Raw genomic sequence first — 6000 nt, forward strand, 5'->3', positions numbered from 1 at the left:
TAAAGTAATGCTCAAAATTCTCCAGGCCAGTCTTCAACAATACATGAACCATGAACTTCCAGATGTTCATGCTGGTTTAGAAAAGGCAGAGGAACCAGAGATCAAACTGCCAACATCCTCTGGATCATCGAAAAAGCAAAAGAGTTCCATAAAAAGATATGGTTCTTCTTTATTGACTATGCCAAAGCCTTTGACTGTGTGGATCACATAAACTGGAAAATTCTGAAAGAGATGGGAATACCAGACCACCTGACCTGCCTCTTGAGAAATCTGTATGCAGGTCAGGAAGCAACAGTTAGAACTGGACATGGAACAACAGACTGGTTCCAAATAAGAAAAGGTCCATCTAGTCAAGGCTACGGCTTTTCCAGGAGTCATGTATGAATGTGAGAATTGGACTATAAAGAAAGCTGAGGGCTGAAAAATTGATGACTGTGGTGTTGGAGAAGACTCTTGAGAGTCACTTGGACTGCAAGGAGATCCAACCAGTCCATCCTAAACGAAATCAGTCCTGAATATTTACTGGAAGGACTGATGTTCAAACTGAAACTCCAATACTCATTTGAAAAGACCCTGATGCTGAGAAAGATTGAAGGTGGGAGGAGAAGGGGACGACAGAGGATGAGATGGTTGGATGGCATCACCGACTCAATGGACATGAAATGAGTAAACTCTGGGAGTTGATGTTGGACAGTTCCCGCCTGGTGTGCTGCAGTCACGGGGTCGCAAAGAGTTGGACACGACTGATGGACTGAACTGAACAGTTCTGTCTCATCATCGAGCTCTCAGTGGTTCACCTCGTACCCCTCTCCAAACACCTGAAGATGAAAGTGCCCCCGTCACCGCTTACCTTCAGATTACGAACACTCCGAATACATTCTCTTCATGCAAGCTCTAGTCCATCATTTACAAAAGAAAGACATCTCCGAACGACAGAAGTCAGGCAATAATATTTTGGATCCCAGAGTATCTGCGAAAATCATAAATATGCGTACAATGTGAACAAGGCCAGAAGACACTCCGCAAATTTACATGCTCCACACCCCTTTTAAGTGACATCATTCTCTAGCTCTTGAGAATGACGAAAAAATCCGCAGGTTTTATGAAGGTGGAAGGCTGAATGACAGCCCACCAAAACTGTCCACATCCCAATCTCTGGAACCTGCTAATATGTTCAGTTCAGACACTCAATTGTGTCCGACTCTCTGCGACCCCATGAACCGCAGCACGCCAGGCCTCCCTGTCTATCACCAACTCCCAGAGCCCACCCAAACCCATGTCCATCGAGTGGGTGATGCCGTTCAACCATCTCATCCTCTGTCGTCCCCTTCTCCTCCTGTCCTCAATCTTTCCCAGCATCAGGGTCTTTTCAAATGAGTCAGCTCTTTGCATCACGTGGCCAAAGTATTGGAGTTTCAACTTCAACATCAGTCCTTCCAATGAACCCCAGGACTGATCTCCTTTAGGATGGACTGGTTGCATCTCCTTGCAGTCCAAGGGACTCTCAAGAATCTTCCCCAACACCACAGTTGAAAAGCATCAATCCTGCGGCACTCAGCTTTCTTTATAGTCCAACTCTCACATCCACACATGATTACTGGAAAACCCATAGCCTTGACTAGAAGGACCTTTGTTGGCGAAGTAATGTCTCTGCTTTTTAATATGCTGTCTAGGTTGGTCATAACTTTCCTTCCAAGAAATAAGCGTCTTTTAATTTCATGGCTGCAATCACCATCTGCAGTGATTTTGGAGCCCAGAAAAAATAAAGTCAGCCACTATTTCCTAATATGTTACTTTCATACAAAAAAGAAATTTTGGCAGATATGATTAAGGATTTGACCCGGAGAGCAGTATTGAAAACTACCAAGACGGCCTTTTAATAGGAAAGGCTAGAGAAAATGTCAGCAGACACAAGATGCTAACAAAGATGCTTCAAAATTAAAGAAAGGCCAACAGCATCTAATTCACAGAGGTGGCAAAAGAGGAAAGTGGAAATTCTTTCCTAGGAAAGAAAGGGAGCGCCTGCATTTCGACGTTCGGCCTGTAAAATCTGACTTTTCTGAATACTTTCAAGCTCGCGGTTAACGTACTACAGCCTCAGAATGTAGTACCTCAAAGATCAGAAACCGAAACCTGCGGCGGCCCTGTGATCCGACACCCGTCTCTGCTCACACCCACAAGAAGGCGGGGCTAATGACGCGCTTTTACGCTGGCAGTACTGAGGCGAGAAAATGATTCAAGGTTTTGAAAAGGATAGAAAGCGAAAGAAAAAACTAAACAACAAAAAGGGAGATTTTCGGGTAGTATTTGTAACTCAGCAAACCGTGAACTTAAGTTCCAGGAAATAGTTAACGACAAGGAAAGCTAGATGTGCTAGAAACAACCACTCCTTAGAAAAAAATGTTAAAGATCGCTTAAGTTTCACTGAGTAATAGAAAGTCAGAAGTTCTGTTTTTAAACAAAGAAACATCAGGGGAAAGCGCGAACGCAGTCCCCCACTACCACAAATTATGCAGTCGAGTTTCCCACATTTGGGGAAATCGCAGGGGTCAGCACATCCGGAGTGCAATGGATAAGCCTCGCCCTGGGAAAACCACCTTCGTGATCATGGTATCTCCCCTGCCAGGTAAGTATGAGTTGATAGCGCTGCTTGGTACCACACCATCAGATTCAAATCACTCTATACGTAGGACGACTTTTCTTACGCGGTCTATACCATTCCCTTTCTGAGGTATAAAGAGTTTCCAAGAGGTAATTACCGCCAGCAGCATTTGACTTCTGGAAATTGTCTAAACTCTTAGGGAATATATATGTAGTTTAAGCACGACCAGCAGTCACTGCGCGTATCTACATATTCCACACCCCTTTCGTGATCTCCTTTAGCGCGCGTCCTGTTCCTAGCATTGTTAGTGGCGCAGTTCCAATAAAACTTGTAAAGACGCTGCACAAACTTAGACAATGTAAATTAGCTTCTATCTTGAAAGCCTTGGGACAAGTGACGTCGATGTTGACATCTGGTGCGGTTCAACAAGCCGCTGTCCACGTAACTGAAACAGCAAGTCAGGAAAGAGGAAACTTGACCAAAAACAAAAAAAACCTACGTTTGATGGGCCAGTCCTTGGGTCGATAAAAGTAGGTTGTCAGTTTAAAGCTTCAAGCCCAAGGACAAAGCGTGCTTTCTTTCATACAAGCAGCAAACGATCGCCCTTAACCTGAAAGGTCAGTTGCGTAAACACTCCCTTTGACTCTGGCAAACTAGACGGACAAGCTCACACAAGCGCCCCCTACCTCATATCTGCGAAGTCTCCGGAGTCTGTACAGCCGCCGCGATCACACTCCGCCAGTGGGAACCAGCTTCGTGGTCAGTGTCTTCCTTTCCCAAACAAGAATAAACTGTGTTTCCTAGTATTCTTAAACCCTCCCGTGCTCAACGGTACAAGCACAGGGTCATCTGTTTCCTTTTTCACAGACCTTTGAAATCCAGAACAAGACTGCAGGAGAATCCATCTTGCAAGGGAGAAACTTCTGAGCCCTCCTACACTCACATTAGACTTCCAAAAGAGCAAATCCTGTCTCAGACAGCAGTTAGTAATTCACATTTCCACGTTCACGAAATAAATATCAGTGTCCCCAGTCCTCTCCCTCCCTCTGTTAGGAAACAGAGGTCTTGGCCTTCCCCAATCAATAGAAATTGACTAGCAGCCCGCGCGGCAGCGGGAGAAGGGGAGAATAAACAACAGGTCCCCTTGATTGCTGGTTCCCCAGAGTAGGAGAGAAGCTTATTATTACGGCTAAGAGGAGACTCTGCCTTGGGCCCACTGGTGTAATAAACTGCACTCCACTATCTGCATTGTCTTTCTGAGTGAGTTTGTTTCCCGGAACACGTGGCTACGACAGCACCAGTACTCTTTTGGTATTCTCCCTTTGGCCAAAATAAATTAGCCAGAGTTTTGTATCTTTAAAACAGGAAAAAAACAATGCTATTTCTAAAAATCTTAATAAACATGAACCAGAATAATTGAGAACACAGAGGTGTCTGAGGTGGGTGGAGACACAAATATCAGAGCAAGAAAGAAGTGAGCTCTGTTGTTGAAGGGAAAAGCCAATTCTGACTCCATGTTGGAACTGTTCTTTGACTCGTGTTACTTCACTTTTATTATTATAATCATACGTAATGGCCTGCCTCCTGCCCTCTCAGCCTGACTATTAAACTAAAGTGCCGGGAGCAGGGATCGGGATGGAGAACACATGTAAATCCATGGCTGATTCATGTCAATGTATGGCAAAACCCACTACAATATTTTAAAGTAATTAGCCTCCAACTAATAAAAATAAATGAAAAAAGAATTTTTTAAAATAAACCAAAGTGCCTTTGTTCAGGACCCTGTACACCTGCTGGATGGCAAGAAGGAAGAAATTAACACATCCCCTGCCTGAGGCTTGCCATTCTAGAACATATTAGAAAGGATTAATGACCTTTTTACTTTGTTTCCTCACCTCCCCCCATCTCTGTTCAGTGAAAGAACCTGGCACTCAGAGGACCTCCCCCCCCACCGCAGAAGACGGTAATTTTGAAACACTAGTTTGATATCTTGTAAGTGGGAAGCTTTCTGAGCTTTCCCAATAAAGTCATATTCCTTGCCTCAACACTTCCTTGCTCAGATTCATTGGCCTGTCTTGCTGGGACCAGAGCCAGCTTGGACTTGGTAATAATGCGAGCTGCAATTATTCCTGAAATCTGACCTTTAGACAGGCTACTAGTTTGATTTTTTACAGACTATCTCCTCCAAAGTATTATGTAATATAGACATACATATGATAGATACATACACCCACATAAACATATACATAGATAAAATCTATATATATTTTGTTTTGTGACATTTAAGATACTTGGAACTCTGGTTTGGGAAACACCCATGTAAGGGGAATAAGTGGTGCTTGACTGGGCTTCCCAGGTGGTGCTGTGGTAAAGAACTCTCTTGCCCGTACAGGTAGACTTAAGAGATGTGAAAAAAAAAAAAAGAGAGATGTGGGTTCAATCCCTGGGTTGGGAAGATCCCCTGGAGGAGGCCATGGCAACCCACTCTGTTATTCTTGCCAGGAGACTCCCATGGACAGAGGAGCCTGGCAGGCTATGGTCCATTGGATCACACAGCGCTGGAAACCACTGAGCGACTAACACCCTATACTAAACCAGTAGTCTAGTGTATGTGTTCGTGTATGCTAAGTTGCTTCAGTTGTGTTCAACTGCGTGCAGCCCTATGTACTGTAGTCCACCAGGCTTCTCTGTCCATGGATTCTCCAGGCAAGAATACCGAAGTGGGTTGCCAATCCCTTATCTAGGGGATCTTCCTGACCCAGGGTTCAAACCTGTGTCTCCTGCATTACAGGCAGATTCTTTACCAACTGAGCCACCAGATTACTGTTACCATCAAACAAATTTTAAATGCAAAATGCCGTTTTCATATTTGCGACTAATAGTGATTTCTTAAATAATAGAGCTGTTCAAGAGCCCATAGTCTTTCAAGACTAGTCTCAATATTTTACAAAAAAATTCAGGGGCTTCCCTGGTGGTCCAGGGGTTAAGAATCCACCTGTCAATGCAGGAGACAGAGGTTCAATCCCTGGTCAGAAAACTAAGATCCCACATATCATGGAACAACTAAGCCCATGCACCACAAGTACTGAAGCTTGTGCACCATTACTCCTGAAGCATCTTAAAGCTGGTGCTCTGCAACAAAAGAAGTCACCACAATTTGAAGCCCGGGCACCACAATGAAGAGCCCCTGCTCACCGCAATTAGGGAAAGCCCACATGTAGCAATGAAGAGCCAGTGCAACCAAAAATAAATAATTTAAATTAAAAAATTTTTAAGAAATTCATTGATTTTGGCCTAGTAATCAAAATATTTGTCTAAGACAGTCTGCCTCAGGGCAAGAAGGTCCCCCACTCCCTGGTAGCTCAAGCAGGTTAATTAAAGCATTAGCGTTATAATCC

The 6000-nt window shown here is 44.0% G+C and overlaps 1 long non-coding RNA gene and 1 other non-coding gene across 4 annotated transcripts in view; both read right to left on the minus strand.

The window, feature by feature from the left end:
• LOC139032044 (uncharacterized) overlaps nucleotides 1–3774 on the minus strand; it is a 61610-nt gene extending 57836 nt beyond the window's left edge. Inside the window, exons 1-2 of one of the 3 annotated variants that reach the window (XR_011484589.1) lie at nucleotides 3289–3774; nucleotides 851–970 (exon numbers count right to left, since the gene is read on the minus strand). This is a non-coding gene — a long non-coding RNA (uncharacterized lncRNA). The remainder of the gene's footprint in view (nucleotides 1–850; nucleotides 971–3288) is intronic. The other 2 variants (XR_011484590.1, XR_011484591.1) reach the window with 2 other exon arrangements.
• LOC139032069 (U1 spliceosomal RNA) lies at nucleotides 2471–2634 on the minus strand. Its single transcript, XR_011484619.1, has one exon. It is a non-coding gene; the product is annotated as a U1 spliceosomal RNA (small nuclear RNA).
• Nucleotides 3775–6000: the final 2226 nt, after the last annotated feature.

The sequence above is a fragment of the Odocoileus virginianus genome, chromosome 29 (genome assembly GCF_023699985.2).
Source record: "Odocoileus virginianus isolate 20LAN1187 ecotype Illinois chromosome 29, Ovbor_1.2, whole genome shotgun sequence".
Lineage (NCBI taxonomy): Eukaryota > Metazoa > Chordata > Mammalia > Artiodactyla > Cervidae > Odocoileus > Odocoileus virginianus.